Source organism: Triticum aestivum, chromosome 2B (genome assembly GCF_018294505.1).
Source record: "Triticum aestivum cultivar Chinese Spring chromosome 2B, IWGSC CS RefSeq v2.1, whole genome shotgun sequence".
Lineage (NCBI taxonomy): Eukaryota > Viridiplantae > Streptophyta > Magnoliopsida > Poales > Poaceae > Triticum > Triticum aestivum.
Genome location: NC_057798.1, coordinates 263,726,239 through 263,743,287, shown reverse-complemented (window position 1 = coordinate 263,743,287; position 17,049 = coordinate 263,726,239). Strand labels below are relative to the sequence as shown.

The 17,049-nt window shown below is 42.7% G+C and overlaps 1 long non-coding RNA gene across 5 annotated transcripts; it reads right to left on the bottom strand.

Moving 5' to 3' along the window:
* Positions 1–5,731: 5,731 nt before the first annotated feature.
* LOC123044688 (uncharacterized) lies at positions 5,732–11,344 on the bottom strand. 5 transcript variants are annotated; one of them, XR_006420250.1, is made up of 7 exons: positions 10,746–11,344; positions 9,314–10,589; positions 9,163–9,231; positions 8,318–8,428; positions 6,656–6,754; positions 6,507–6,562; positions 5,732–6,270 (listed from the first exon to the last, which is right to left on the bottom strand). It is a non-coding gene; the product is annotated as an uncharacterized lncRNA (long non-coding RNA). The 5 variants fall into 5 exon arrangements; XR_006420247.1 differs by having other exon boundaries at positions 9,163–10,589; XR_006420249.1 differs by having other exon boundaries at positions 8,318–9,231.
* Positions 11,345–17,049: the final 5,705 nt, after the last annotated feature.

Sequence of the window (17,049 nt, the reverse complement as noted above, 5' to 3'; positions counted from 1 at the left end):
GTGGTGGCATGCAGATCTTCGTGAAGACACTGCCACCGCACCAGCAGCCTACTGATGTCTACTATACAACCTTCTTCTTGTAGATGTTGTTGGGGATGCAAGTGCACAGGTTTGTAGGACAGTAGCAAATTTCCCTCAAGTGGATGACCTAAGGTTTATCAATCCGTAGGAGGCGTAGGATGAAGATGGTCTCTCTCAAACAACCCTGCAACCAAATAACAAAGAGTCTCTTGTGTCCCCAACACACCCAATACAATGGTAAATTGTATAGGTGCACTAGTTCGGCGAAGAGATGGTGATACAAGTGCAATATGGATGGTAGATATAGGTTTTTCTAATGTAAAAATATAAAAACAGCAAGGTAACTAATGATAAAAGTGAGCGTAAACGGTATTGCAATGATAGGGAACAAGGCCTAGGGTTCATACTTTCACTAGTGCAAGTTCTCTCAACAATAATAACATAGATAGATCATATAACAATCCCTCAACATGCAACAAAGAGTCACTCCAAAGCCACTAATAGCGGAGAACAAACATAGAGATTATGGTAGGGTACGAAACCACCTCAAAGTTATTCTTTCGGATCAATCTATAAAAGAGTTCGTACTAGAATAACACCTTAAGACACAAATCAACCAAAACCCTAATGTCACCTAGATACTCCATTGTCACCTCAAGTATCCGTGGGCATGATTATACGATATGCATCACACAATCTTAGATTCATCCAACCAACACAAAGTACTTCAAAGAGTGCCCCCAAGTTTCTACCGGAGAGTCAAGAAAACGTGTGCCAACCCCTATGCATAGGTTCATGGGCGGAAGCCCGCAAGTTGGTCACCAAAAAATATATCAAGAGGCACGTGATATCCCATTGTCACCACAGATAAACACGGCAAGACATACATCAAGTGTTCTCAAATCAAAGACTCAATTCGATAAGATAACTTCAAGAGGGAAACTCAATTCATCACAAGAGAGTAGAGGGGGAGAAACATCATAAGATCCAACTGTAATAACAAAGCTCGCGATACATCAAGATCGTGCCATAGAGAGAACACGAGAGAGAGAGAGAGAGAGATCAAACACATAGCTACTGGTACATACCCTCAGCCCCGAGGGTGAACTACTCCCTCATTGCCATGGAGAGCGCCGGGATGATGAAGATGGCCACCGGTGATGGGTTCCCCCTCCGGCAGGGTGCCTAAACGGACTCCTAAGAGGTTTTTGGCTGCTACAGAGGCTTGCGGCGGCGGAACTCCCGATCTATCTTGATTTCTGATGGTTTTAGGGTACGTAGGCATATATAGGCGAAAGAAGTCGGTGAGGAGGTGCTCGAGGGGTCCACGAGACAGGGGGTCGTGCCCTGTAGGGGGGCGCCCCCTATCTCCTGGGCTCCTCGAGGGTATTCTGACTTGATCTCCAAGCCTCCAGGATGATATTCTTCCAAAAAAATCACGATGCCGAAGGTTTCGTTCCGTTTGGACTCCGTTTGATATTCCTTTTCTTCGAAATACTGAAACAGGCAATAAAACAGCAATATGGGCTGGGCCTCCGGTTAGTAGGTTAGTCCCAAAAATGATATAAAAGTGCAAAATAAAGCCCATAAACATCCAAAAAGGGTAATATAATAGCATGGAACAATCAAAAGTTATAGTTACGTTGGAGACGTATCAAGCATCCCCAAGCTTAATTCCTGCTCGCCTCGAGTAGGTAAATGATAAAAACAGAATTTTTGATGTGGAATGCTACCTAGCATAATTCATAATGTAATTTTCTTATTGTGGCATGAATGTTCAGATCAAAATGATTCAAAATAAAAGTTCGTATTGATAAAAGAAATAGTAACACTTCAAGCATACTAATCAAAGTAATCATGTCTTCTCAAAATAACATGGCAAAAGAAAGTTCATCCCTACAAAATCATATAATTAGGCTATGCTTCATTTTCATCACACAAAGATGTTCCCAACTTCTATACCCCCGATGACAAGCCAAGCAATTGTTTCATACTTAAATAATCTCAAAGTTTTTCAACCTTCACGCAATACATGAGCGTGAGCCGTGGATATAGCACTATGGGTGGAATAGAATATGATGATGGGGATTGTGTGGAGAAAACAAAAAAGGAGAAAGTCTCACATTAACAAGGATAATCAACGGGCTATGGAGATGCCCATCAATTGATGTCAACATGAGGAGTAGGGATTGCCATGCAACGGATGCACTAGAGCTATAAATGAATGCTCAACAAAAGAAAACTAGTGGGTGTGCATCCAACTTGCTTGCTCACGAAGACCTAGGGCATTTGGGGAAGCCCATCGTAGGAATATACAAGCCAAGTTCTATAATGAAAAATTCCCACTAGTATGAAAAAGACAACTTATGAGACTCACTATATGAAAAACATGGTGCTACTTTGAAGCACAATATATGAGACTCACTACATGAAGAACAAGGTGTTATTTTGAAGCACAAGTGTGGAAAAGAGATAGTAGCATTGCCCTTTTATTATTATTATTTTCTTTCTTTCTTTCTTTTCTTTTTTCTTTTTCCCTTTTTTGGGCCTTTTTTTTCTTTTGGTCTTTCTTCTTTTTTTCCTTTTTGAGAAATGCTCTAATAATGATGATCATCACACTTTTATTGGTTACAACATATGAATTACCACTCGAAACTAGAACAGGATATGACTCTATATGAATGCCTCCGACGGTGTACCGGGATGGTGCAATGAATCAAGAGTGACATGTATCAAAAATAATGCATGGTGGCTTTGCCACAAATATGATGTCAACTACATGATCATGCAATGGCAATATGACAAAAGTAAAGTATGTCATGATGATGATAAACGGAACAGTGGAAAGTTTCATGGCAATGTATCTCGGAATGGCTATGGAAATGCCATAATAGGTAGGTATGGGGGCTGTTTTGAGGAAGATATAAGGAGGTTTATGTGTTATAGAGCGTATCGTATCACGGGGTTTGGATGCACCGGCGAAGTTTGCACCAACTCTCAAGGTGAGAAAGGGCAATGTACGGTACCGAAGAGGCTAGCAAAGGAGGAAAGGTAAAAGTGCGTATAATCCATGGACTCAACAGTAGTCAAAAGAACTCATATACTTATTGCAAAAATTTAGAAGTCATCAAAAACCAAGTACTACGCGCATGATCCTAGGGGGATAGATTGGTAGGAAAATACCATCGCTCGTCCTCGACCGCCACTCGTAAGGATGCACAAGCCAGGTACACTTCATGTTTCAAATTTGTTACACAACTTTAACCATACGTGCGGGACTTGCTAACTTCAACACAAGCATTCTTTAAATTCATAATCACCCAACTAGCATGACTTTAATATCACTACCTCCATATCTCAAAACAATTATCAAGTATCAAATTGATCATAGCATCCAATTCACTTCCTATGATAGTTTTTATTATACCCAACTTGGATGCTCATCATTCTAGAACCAACTTTGTAACCATAGAAAATACCATGATGTTCTAAAAGACTCTCAAAATAATATAAGTGAAGCATGAGAGACTAGCAATTTCTACAAAATATAACCACCGCCATGCTCTAAAAGATATAAGTGATGCACTAGAGCAAATGACAAACTACTCCAAAAAGATATAAGTGAAGATCAATAAGTAGCTAAATAATTATGAAACTATGCGAAGACTCTCTCTCATTAAAGAAATTCAAATCTTGGTATTGTATTCAAACAGCAAGCAAAATAAAATAAAATGACATTGCAAGGATAGCACAACTCATGTGGTGAATAAAAATATAGCTCCAAGTAAAGTTACCGATGAACGAAGACGAAAGAGGGGGTGCCTTCCGGGGCATCCCCAAGCTTAGGCTCTTGGTTGTCCTTGAATATTACCTTGGGGTGCCTTGGGCATCGCCAAGCTTAGGCTCTTACCACTCCTTATTCCATAGTCTATCGAGTCTTTACCCAAAACTTGAAAACTCCACAACACAAAACTCAACAGAAAACACGTAAGCTCCATTAGTATAAGAAAATAAAACCACCACTTAGGTACTGCAATGAACTCATTATAAATTCATATTGGTGTAATATCTACTTTACTTCAACTTATCTATGGTCCATACCCTCCGATACTACTCATAGATTCATCAAAATAAGCAAACAACACATAGAAAACAGAATCTGTCAAAAACAGAACAATCTGTTGTAATATGTATCAAACGTATACTTCTGAAATTATGAAAATTCTAAAAAATTAGGAAGACCTGATAAATTTGTGTACCAAACCATAGCAAAAAGAATCAGATCCAAAGCACGTTGCTGTGAATTAACAAAACCAATTTACCGGGTGCAAAAGTTTCTGATTTTCAACAGGATCAAAAACTATCACCGTAAGCTATCCTAAAGGTCTTACTTGGCACTTTATTGAATCAAAACCTATAAAACATGATTAATACAGTAGCATAATCATGTGGACACACAAAAACAGTAAGGATAAATATTGGGTTGTCTCCCAACAAGCGCTTTTCTTTAATGCCTTTCTAGCTAGGCATGATGATGACAATGATGCTCACATAAAAGATAAGAATTGAAGCATAATGGAAGCATCATGAAGCATATGACTAGCACATTTAAGTCTAACCCACTTCCTATGCATAGGGATTTTGTGAGCAAACAACTTATGGAAACAATAATCAACAAGTATAGGAAGGTAAAACAAGCGCTTCAAGATTTTCAACACATAGAGAGGAAACTTGGCATTATTGCAATTCCTACAAGTATATATTCCTCCCTCATAATAATTTTCAGTAGCATCATGAATGAATTCAACAATATAACCAGAACCTAAAGCATTCTTTTCATGATCTATAATCATAGAAAATTTACTACTCTCCACATAAGCAAAATTCTTCTCATCCGGAATAGTGGGAGTATCATAAGAGACTTGAACACTAAAAATTGTTTCCACATTAAAAGAGTAATGTTCAGAAAAAGGGTAATCATAATCATGACAAGTTTTGTAAATATAATCATCACTACTTTTTATAGCATAAGTTTCATCACAATAATCATCATAAGTAGCAACTTCGTTCTCATCATAATCGATTGAAACCTCTTCCAAGATAGTGGAATCACTAAATAAAGTTGACACTCTTCCAAATCCACTTTAATATTCATCACAATAAGATTCAACATCCTCCAAAACAGTGGGATCACTACTTCCTAAAGTTGACACTCTTCCAAACCCACTTTCATCAATATAATCATCATACATAGGAGGCATGCTATCATCATAACAACTTTGCATATCAAAACTTGGGATGCTAAAAATATCATCTTCATTAAACATAGCATCCCCAAGCTTGGGACAAACATTAATTTCAGCAAATATATTCTCAAATATTTCATCCTCATCAAACATAGCTTCCCCAAGCTTGGGCTCTTTCATATCACTAGATGATCAATTGCACCAATGGCGCAAAGGCCAAGAGTAAGCCATGTATTGAAAGAGTGTACATTAATATTATTCGGGCACATATTGAAACATATGAGAAAAATTTCCACTTACTATAAGTACAAGCGATGCAATACCCATATAATGTACAAGGACATATCAGTATTAACAGAACCGTTAATTAGTCAGACACAAATCCACACCCGATAAGCACATTGCACAGGGTTGAAACTTTTAAGCCTCACATTCCCATGCAATGTGAAGGAGGGCCAACAAAATTGAAATCACTGATGCAAAGTATCATCAGTTAGTAATATTTATACACACAGCTTCTTCATTGTAGTCATATGATGATGAAATCAGTACGTAAATCAGTACAAACAAAAATTCTGCATCCCACTGAACAACACTATTATGCAGGACTCATTTTAAAAGGCCCTCAGTTCTAATTTCTACAAGAGATTGATGCTTTGGAGCCAAGTCTATGAACCTTCAAATCCAACCTAACATCTTACCATGAAAACACAGTAAAATGGGAAACAAACACTCTAAATGTGACTGCACCAAAAGCAGAAGAAAATGTTGAACGACCTGGGCATGAAGAGTTGTGCCGGTGACCTGGTGACACCGAGCAGCGCGTGGATGCGGACCAGCCTGATGACGGTGGTGGCGGCGCCCTCCTCGTCGACCTTCAGCAGCTCGCCAGAGTCTGCAATGCTCATACTTTGCATCGAGTAAATGCATCTCACTAAGAACGGGAATGCGCATCGCCTTTGGCACACTCTGCCTTTGGCATGATCTTGATAACATCCGCTTCCTACAATAGAACATGCAAAGAGAACATAATGAGGATAATATTATGCATGCACCACTCTGCACAAAAAAACTCTCCAAGGAAGTAGCTTTTATTACTATATTCAACGCCCTCAGCTCAAATAACTTTTTCTAAGATGATTACATGCCAATCAAGAACATGAAAGTGAGTTAACAACACAAATGTATGTAGAACAGAGGAAAAATCATCAAGATAAGCATCAAAGAGTGCTGACGTACAAAGATTCTAGTATCACATTTCAGGAACATTCATAACTTGGTCCATTCCAATGACCCTGTACATCCGATAAAAAACTCCCATCATGATTGGTGAGAACGTTATCCTTCATAACAAAGATCTATTCCCAAAAAACGTAGAAGACTCTAACCTTCAAAATAGATGTGAAGTCATCATCTAAGATTATAATGCCGGAGCTTTCTTTAGCAACTTCTGTCCCTGACATGCACATTGCAAGACCTATATCAGCCTATACAACAGATCAAGCATTAGATATAAGAATAAAACAAAATCTTCTGCAATATCAAGATAAATATATTAGATACGTGTAGACAAGGCATAGTCTGACCTTCTCTGAAACTCAGTCATATTAGTTACACAATGGACTACCAAGCCAAATATCGGGATACAATTACGCTTATATCAAATATCCACAAAATGAACAATATGAAAACACATTCCTGGCATGTATTATGGGAGTGTCTAATCAACAGACATCTGTTTTTTATTTTGGTTCAGGTGGGATTTTTGTCCATTGTCTGGTTGACTCATGTACATACTTGTTTTCGCTTCATACAATAGTTTTGGAAAAAATCATCTAATTTCATATGGAGCTCAGGTCGGATTAACTTTTTGCTCACAGTTTCCAGTGTCCCGCCCGGCCCGGATTGCAACCCGCCCCTCCCCAAACAAAAAAGAAGTGTGAATGAGCAAGGCAGGCAGAGGGGTTCCCTGTTGCTTACATTGCCAATGCCCCTGGGCAATCTACCAAGGTACCTCCCTCTTCCCTGACTCTTTTATGACCCTACATCCACGTGTGGCCATTTTTTGAATGATATCTAGTCTAGAACATCACTGAACTGAACTCCATTAAAACTGAATTTTAGTACAACACCTATGAAGTCCTACAGACCACTGCGCACATTACATGTATGTGGTTTTCGCATTAACAAAAGAGCCCGACTGAAAAGTTACAAACAGCAATAGCAAGCTGGCTATCTAGTCCAGAACATTCTTCGACAAAAGGGAACTACACAATTTAGTCAACAAACTAAGTTTAGAGGTGCAAATGCATGATGGCAGCACATGTAATCTTTTTTGGTAGTCTCAGCGTGCTTTACCTAGCCTGACAACTAAATTTCGAATCATGGCATGATGGCAAGCAAGGAAAAGGTGGCAATTCATCACTAGTGGCAAAATTCTCCATAGCCAGCTAGCTTTTATAGCTTCATGCTAATATTGGCCAGCTCCTTTAACATGCAGTAGAAACGAACGATTTGATTTACATCGTATAGTAAAATCTGCATTCGAGTTGAAAGTAGCACAGACCCTCATGTAAGGAGCAGAATAAATTTACAGAGAACAATCAGGCGCTTTGTATCTAAAACTAGGACCAGCCTTTAAAGGCTCTATATGGTGTTGTCCTCAAGAAATAGAAAAGCGAGTTATATACAGAGAACGTGTACCAAAAGCAAGCCAGTTACTTGTTTCAGATGTGCGACCCTTGCTGAACATCTAGCCAAAAGAAGTAGAATAACTGCCCATCACTAAAGTTTAAGTAGACTATCTAATTTTTTTGGTCATGCAGACATGTAAATATTAGCAGACATGTAGACTAAAGTGTCAACTATAAACCATTGTCCGCAATTGGAGGCAACATAACCAGTATAGAATAAGCATTTGTAGCTAGATAAATTACTTGTTTCAAGATGATTGCTATTTCTTTTAGGAAGCGAATCATAGTAGGAATTCAATTATAAATTGGCAAGAAGATGATTGCCAAGCAGTTTTGGCAAAAAGGGAGTGACCGTACCAGCTGCACTTCCTGATCTGTAATTTCCCGATTCTTGTTCTTGTTTCGATTCATTTAGGCTGGCTATCTTCGCTGCTTGAAGCACAAGTTCTTGTCTCTTTCTTGAGCCCTCTACATAGATAGAGGAAAACTAAGATGTATATTCTATTAGAAATCAAAATATCGACTTCACTATCACAATCAACCATAGACAGTTAAATAGAAGAGCAGAAAATTTCATTGAACGAACCAGAGATGCAATGTCAACTTTCTTAAATGTCAGTTAAGTTTTTTTATGTATAAAATAAGTGTTGAAAGAGTATTAGTTCAAAAGTGATTAATAAACAAAATAGTGTCCATTCGACTTAAAGATGATGAAATGGGATACCAAACACGGCACACCGGGACAAACACCAAACCATATAATAGGAGAGAATTGCAGAAACATGTAGAAAGTGATCTGCATCTAAAGAACTTTTAATAACTAAACTGAACCTTTTTTCACTATGGTTCATACTCTAAATGGGATTTTGCATATTATCAGATTTTTGCTGCCTTTTCATTTTCTTCCTTGTACTTTTCTTCTCAGACTGTACTTTAGTGTTGAGGGCTTTTACATTGTTCATTGTTTTTGCCTTTTTCTTTCAGCCTAAAAGATAATACAACGTAAGCTTGGTACTGAATCGGTAGCTTAGAGACTAACTGTTATGTAAGAACACACAGACTGATGCTAGTATTACTTATGTACAAATGAGAACTAAAAAGATAAGAAATAACCAAGAAGATATAAAAGAGGGGCAAGGATGTATATTCAAAAACCAAAAGGGAATGAAACTGGTGAGCTATTAACAAAACACGAGAAGTACCCGCATAAATTTGAGAACCAGCATCACAATAATATGATCGCTACAAAATATGGTTGTAATTTGTTTTTTCTGCAATTACATAACCAAAAGCATATCAAAATTATAGCCCAACATCTGAACTCTAGGCATATCAAAATTGAACTAAGTTAACCTGGCACAGCTGAGTCGACTTTTATCATGATAAATGACAGTAACATGGATAACAGCCAGAATAATTAGTACAGTCCCACTACAAAATGGCAGAGCATATCTTGGGAATAGCAGAGGTGAAATCGTTCAATAAGTACTTGAATGTTCTCCTGTAGTGAGGCAAACAGAGTAAACTGAAGCCTCACGAACTTAAAATATGCAGGCTTGGTAAGGATGTTCTTTTCTAAAAATTAGTTGAACTGAACTGATAAAAAGAAGGCTATCGCACGAGAAGTTTGCAACCGGACTGATAAATAATACATACTAATGCGTATTAGACAATAGCTATATGAAGTCTGCCAGAGGAATCGTATAGCTCAAGGTATTCATTACAGGGTACCATTTGCATAAACACAAGAAATAGGCACCAATTGGTGAGCCTCTTAGCCTCCATGTTCTGAACTGAAGTGCAATGCAAATAACTTCCACATAGAACATCAAACAAAGCATCATCAAGAGATCTTAGTATCTTATATACAAGAAGAATCATGGAACAATGTGACGTTGCGAAGATGTTAGCTACTAATTCCCCTTTAAATCTGTACAAATCCTTGCCGCACAACAAATTCTTATGCCAGTGTATGTAAACATGGACCGCTGATCTGTATCCTATTCTGCTTAAAATCTAAATCCTATTGAACAACCCCAGCTAAAAAATAATTTAGTACCGTGCAGCAGTCTGTGTGTTCTTTTTGAATCACACAAAGGCTGACTTGACAATGATAAATTATAAATGTTGTCGAACTGCTCAGTCATGTGCTAATATAAAGATCCACCACTACCCGGGGAGCTTGTTACATACTAAAAGCAAATAACGATAGAGAACATTTTATCATTGCTAAATAACTCATGAACTGCAATACATTTTAGATATTCGCTGCATCTATGAAAGCAAACCTGAGCGTCCATGGGGCATCGAAGAAGCTTTAGTCAAAAATGTTTCTCAAAGAAAGGAATACCCCATGCAAAGGGCAAAAAACTATTGGTCTTTGGCACATGAAAAACCCAACATAAATTAGGATTGGTTCTGCCTCGTAGAACAGATCAGAGCAACTATGGGGAATGATGGGGGAAGAAGGTGGCAGCTCATCTGGAGAGGAACACCATGGCACCACCGAAATACAGAAGGTCTTCGTACAGCAACGCAGCTCGGTGGGCGATATTGCGGAAGTCGAAGGAGGTGCAGCTGCTGGTTGATGTAGCCAGCCATCGTTATAGGAGTCAACCCCACCCAAACCCTAGGTGCATAAGAAAATTAAATTTAGGTGGACACGAATTAGATGGAGGATCTCAAGTCACGTCTCCATCCTGCCAGGATGTGAGAGATTGGAGGAGCAGCGTTGAGGAAGAGAAGAGGACCGGGGGAAGAGAAAAATGAGAGGATGGGAGCTCACCTATTCAATGCCCTCTGCAGGGCCGCGATTCCGACTGCAGCAACCGGAAGACGAGCAGTCTGCAGCAGGGGGGACGGATTCCTGGCGACAACGGTGGAGTTAACTCGCTGCAGCAGCAGGGGGACGGATTCCTGGCGACAACGGTGGAGTTGACTCACGGCGGCGATGGAGGAGCAAATCCAGTCGGCGACGGCGGCGTAGCACCCTCGATCCAATCTACCGAGGCAGGAGGAGAGAGCCAAGGCAGCAGGAGGGGCGGTGCGACGCACGGGAGGCCAACGGTGAGGGCCCAACGACGAGTACCTCCATGGCTTGAGGACCCGACCTCGCCGGTGCAGGCGGACGCCGGTGGTGACCCTCTCCCATCCGACGCCATGTCTCCCTCTCCTCTCTCCTCTCTCTTTCTCCCTCTCCTTCCTTCTCCCTCCCATCCTCTCTCTCGGTCTCTCTCTCTCTTGCAGATTGAATGGAGCGCCGCCACCGGGGAAGGTCGACTGCGCTCGGATCCCAGGGTGGACGAGATGCGGGAGGGGAGGAGGGGGTGCGACGCTTGAGGGAGTGGGGGAGATGTGGGAGGCGGCGGAAAGAGGAGAGCGGCAGGCGGCTAGGTCTTCTCCACAGGCGGCTGGCTTTTATATATATGTACGTGAAATTACTAAGATGCCCTTGGCGGGGCACGAAAATTACAGGCGGTGGTAGCAGCGTTTATAGAGCAACGTGGAGGCAACGGTTCTGCCTAGGAGTCTAGAAAGGTTTATATGTTCAATAAGCATAATTACTATCATCATTAAAAATATAGATAGCACCAATATTAAAGCAATTATCATCATCACAATGAGTAGTAGGAGCAACATCATTTGGGAGGGATACCTTTCTACCTTTGTTGCTCCTTCTTTTCTTTTTCTTCTTCACATTATGTGTAGGTTCAACCTTCCTCTTTGAGCTCCTTATTAATGAGATTGGTTGAATAGAAAGCTCCTCCTCGTTACCTGATTCATCATAAGAAATAATAGGAGGAGATTGGGAAGTCTCTTCCCTTTCATTAGTATTCTTATCATCTTTCATTTGCTTTCTTTTCTTTAGGTAATTGGCAATATAAGGATTTTCAATGTAATTCTCCGAACAAAACATATAAATCTTTTCTAAATCGATAACAAGAAAATGCTTAAGATTAAATTCTGTAATAGGTTTAATTAAACGTTTCAACTCTTCACAACCCAAAAACAATCTAAGTTCATTGTAATGAGAAAGGGAGATCAAATTATCACAATTTTTGGACACGATCCGATCATGAAACAATTTGCATTGGAGATGTAAATGATCTTGGTTATTGCAAAATTCACAATGAGAAAGATATATTAAATTCTTCACACTCTTATCTAGCCTTTCTTGCAACTTCTTAGTTTCTAAATACTTATGCCTCTTGCAATATATATCTTCTCTATTTGGTGTGTTCATGCAAACATGCAGTCCACAAAAGTTGACATGCTCATAAGATATATTTTTATCATGACTAGAGCAATCATCATTAGTACTAAGGATATTCAAGGAGTTTATACTAACAACATTGCAATCATGCTCATCATTCAAAGATTTAGTACCAAGCATTTTAATGCATTCCTCTTCTAGCACTTGAGCACAATTTTCCTTTCCATAAAACTCATGAAAGATATTAAAAAGATGAAGCGTACGAGACAAACTTAACTCCATATTTTTTTGTGGTTTTCTTTTATAAACTAAACTAGTGATAAACCAAGAAACAAAAAGATTCGATTGCAAGATCTAAAGATATACCTTCAAGCACTCACCTCCCCAGCAACGGCGCCAGAAAAGAGCTTGATGTCTACTACACAACCTTCTTCTTGTAGACGTTGTTGGGCCTGCAAGTGCACAAGTTTGTAGGACAGTAGGAAATTTCCCTCAAGTGGATGACCTAAGGTTTATCAATCCGTAGGAGGCGTAGGATGAAGATGTTCTCTCTCAAACAACCCTGCAACCAAATAACAAAGAGTCTCTTGTGTCCCCAACACACCCAATACAATGGTAAATTGTATAGGTGCACTAGTTCGGCGAAGAGATGGTGATACAAGTGCAATATGGATGGTAGATATAGGTTTTTGTAATCTGAAAATATAAAAACAGCAAGGTAACTAATGATAAAAGTGAGCGTAAACGGTATTGCAATGATAGGAAACAAGCCCTAGGGCTCATACTTTCACTAGTGCAAGTTCTCTCAACAATAATAACATAGATAGATCATATAACAATCCCTCAACATGCAACAAAGAGTCACTCCAAAGCCACTAATAGCGAAGAACAAACGTAGAGATTATGGTAGGGTACGAGACCACCTCAAAGTTATTCTTTCGGATCAATCTATAAGAGAGTTCATACTAGAATAACACCTTAAGACACAAATAAACCAAAACCCAAATGTCACCTAGATACTCCATTGTCACCTCAAGTATTCATGGGCATGATTATACGATATGCATCCCACAATCTAAGATTCATCCAACCAACACAAAGTACTTCAAAGAGTGCCCCCAAGTTTCTATCGGAGAGTCAAGAAAACGTGTGCGAACCCCTATGCATAGGTTCATGGGCGGACCCCGCAAGTTGGTCACCAAAACATACATCGAGAGGCACGTGATATCCCATTGTCACCACAGATAAACACGGCAAGACATACATCAAGTGTTCTCAAATCAAAGACTCAATCTAATAAGATAACTTCAAGAGGGAAACTCAATTCATCACAAGAGAGTAGAGGGGGAGAAACATCATAAGATCCAACTATAATAACAAAGCTCGCGATACATCAAGATCGTGCCATAGAGAGAACACGAGAGAGAGATGGATCAAACACATAGCTACTGGTACATACCCTCAGCCCCGAGGGTGAACTACTCCCTCCTCGCCATGGAGAGCACCAGGATGATGAAGATGGCCACCGGTGATGGGTTCCCCCTCCGGCAGGGTGCCGGAACAGACTCCCGAGAGGTTTTTGGTGGCTACAGAGGCTTGCGGTGGCGAAACTCCCGATCTATCTTGATTTCTAATGGTTTTAGGGTACGTAGGCATATATAGGCGAAAGAAGTCGGTCGGGAGGTGCTCGAGGGGTCCACGAGACAGGGGGTCGCGCCCTGTAGGGGGGGGGGCGCCCCCTATCTCCTGGGCTCCTCGAGGGTCTTCTGACTTGATCTCCAAGCCTCCTGGATGATATTCTTTGAAAACATCATGATGCCGAAGGTTTCATTCCGTTTGGACTCCGTTTGATATTCCTTTTCTTCGAAATACTGAAACAGGCAATAAAACAACAATATGGGCTGGGCCACCGGTTAGTAGGTTAGTCCCAAAAATGATATAAAAGTGTAAAATAAAGCCCATAAACATCCAAAAAGGGTAATATAATAGCATGGAACAATCAAAAATTATAGATACGTTGGAGACGTATCACCTGCCAGGTAATGATGACTCTTTTTGGCCAGGATGACACTGCCACTTCGTGAAGACTAGCTCAGCAGCCTGCCAGCCTACATGGCATTGCACGCCTTTTTGGCCAGGATGTGTCTCGAAGCAAGGTGAGGCGGCGACGGATGGGACGGGCCTTGTTACCGTCCCCAATAAAGCAAGGGGACACCTATGGGGCACATTTAATGCGTTTTGTCCCGTAATGGCTGGCAATAAGCTCAGCCACTGTACACCTTTCCACCTCCTGTGTGCCACTATGGCGTCCCCTTTTTCTATAAAAGGAGGCCCGAGGCATACTGGAGGGGGATTCAGCTCTTTTGAACAAGTCGCGTATCGTGGCTAGCTCAAGAACACTCAAATATACATCAAAGCAGGACTAGGGTATTATGCATCCTCGTGGCCCGAACCTGGGTAAATGATCTTTGTGCTGGCTCCTAGACCCGCTCTTTCGACAACCTCATGCCCACCAACCGTAGTAGGGATTCCAGTGATCCCATAGGTGTCGTTTCCACCGACAGTAGCTGCTCCTCGACTTTCCTTCTGCTGCGGAAAAGCTCGACGAGTGGAGAGCCACCATCCAGAGCCTCGTCGGCTTCGCCAACAAAGATGAGCCGCGACCAGCGGGGCCCTTAGGCCGACGCTCCGTCGAGACACTGCATGCCAGTGGTGGGATGGCCAGAGGTGATGCAGCCACGGTGCACTCTCCTCCCCCACGCCGGTTACCGCGGGTGTCGGTCCGTCGTGATGGCACTTGTGATGACATTTCCATAGCATCGTCCGATCCACGGACCCACCACGACAGTGCCAAGTTCTTCGGGAGCGAGCCCTTGAAGACGCTCGAACCACCATCGAATGCCGGTGTGATGCGCACCACCAGTCAGATAGGCGGGCAGGGGCCACTATGGACCACCCGACACCGGGACGCTATGGCGGCCTACCCTACGAGGTGGGTTGCCCAGCCTTTACCCATGAGTTGTGGCAATTCCAGTGGCCCTCCAACCGCACGTTCAAGCTTGACATTGGCGAGAAGTACAACGCCAAGACTCACCCGTCATAGTTCCTCAGCATCTACACCATCGCGATGCAAGCTGCCGGAGCCCGCAACGACAAGGTGCTTGTCAATTACTTCCCGTTGGCACTTAAGCCCAATGTCACGTCATGGTTGATGCACTTGCCGGCGGATTCCATTTCTTCTTGGTTGGATTTGTGTCATGAGTTCGTTGGCGCCTTCACTAGAGGCCATCAAGCTCATGGCCAGGCAAGCGATCTGCATATCATCCCCCAGAAGGAAGGTGAAAACCTGCGCAGGTACATACATAGATTCAGCCGGGTGCAGTACAACATTCCAGATGTTCATCCCACCACCGTGATCAGCGCATTCCATCAGAATGTGCGCAGCCGCAAGATGCGTGAGGAGCTGGCGATGAACAAGCTCAAGGATGTGGTCGAACTTTATGTTCTGGCTGATAGGTGCGCTCAAGATGAAGAGGGGAGGAAGTACCCCGGCAAGGACGCTGGTGCAGAAACCGACTCCACAGATGAAGACACCGCCGCCCTGACGAAGAGGGGCCGGTGCCGCAACAGAAAGCGCAGGGACAAGGCCATGCTTGCCGTCGAGGGATCCGACAACACCGGTGCTGCCAAGAAGGCCAAGGCAAGCGATCCCTGCAAGGAAACTGCCGGGTGCGCCACTTGCCGGGCCTTGGCAGCTGCCGACAAGCCAGGAAGCTCCGACAAGCAGTACTACAAGATCCACCGCACCAAGGGCCATGACCTCCAGAACTGCCGACAAGTTGAGCTGCTTGCTGAGAAGAAAAAATCAGAGTATGAGAGGCGGGACAAGGAGAAGGGTCAAGACGGTGCCGAAGGATCCGGAAAGAAGCATGGTGGCCAAGGAGGCCGCCGCGGCAACGATAATCAGCAATAGAGGCCCGCCCGGGGCCGCGATAAGAAGCAGGAAGACGATTATCATGACGAGGACGACGAGTCCGGTGACCACGAGTTTAAGAAAGCTACAGAGGCCATGTGTGTCGACGGTGGCGCCTCGCTGCATGCCTCTCACCGCCAGCTCAAGCAGTGGGCGCGTGAGATCACAGCGGCGGAGCCATCATTCGATGCTCAGAAGCCACTGAAGTGCTCCAGCACGCCTATCATTTTTGACACCGAGGACCACCCTGAATGCACAACTGTGGTCGGGTGTCTGTCGTTGTTGGTTTCACCAACGATACGCAACGTCAAGGTGACGAAGATGCTAGTTGACGCCGGGGCCGGTCTGAACTTGATCTCACCTATTGTGATCAAAAGGCTGCAAATTCCTGATGGAGACCTCGAAGAGACGGGCACGTTTCAAGGGGTCAACCCGGGAAGGAGTCAGCCGAAGGGTAAGGTCACGATGCCCGTGATGTTTGGAATTGAGTTGAACTACAGGATGGAGAGGATTGTCTTCGATGTAGCCGAGATCCCCTTGCCCTACAACGGGATCCTCGGCCGCCCGGCACTAGCCAAGTTCATGGTAGCATCACATTACGCCTACAACATGCTGAAGATGCCTAGGCCAACCAACTCTATTGGGAAGCAGTTGCAGCGACTGCCGCGAAGGCACTTGCTCCTGCCGCTGAAGCCCTGGGAGGGAAGAAGACCGGCAAGACCCCTCGCGCCCACTCCGGCAACTGCACCTCTTCAGAGTGTTATGCTCCCGTCAAGGATGTGCCAGAGAGCTCCATCAGCAAGGGCAAGAAATCCAGAGCTGCACCACCAGAGACCAAGAAGGTGTCCGTCAAGGAGGATGGCATGGGAGGGGCTTTCACCATAAGCTCCACCCTCGATAGCA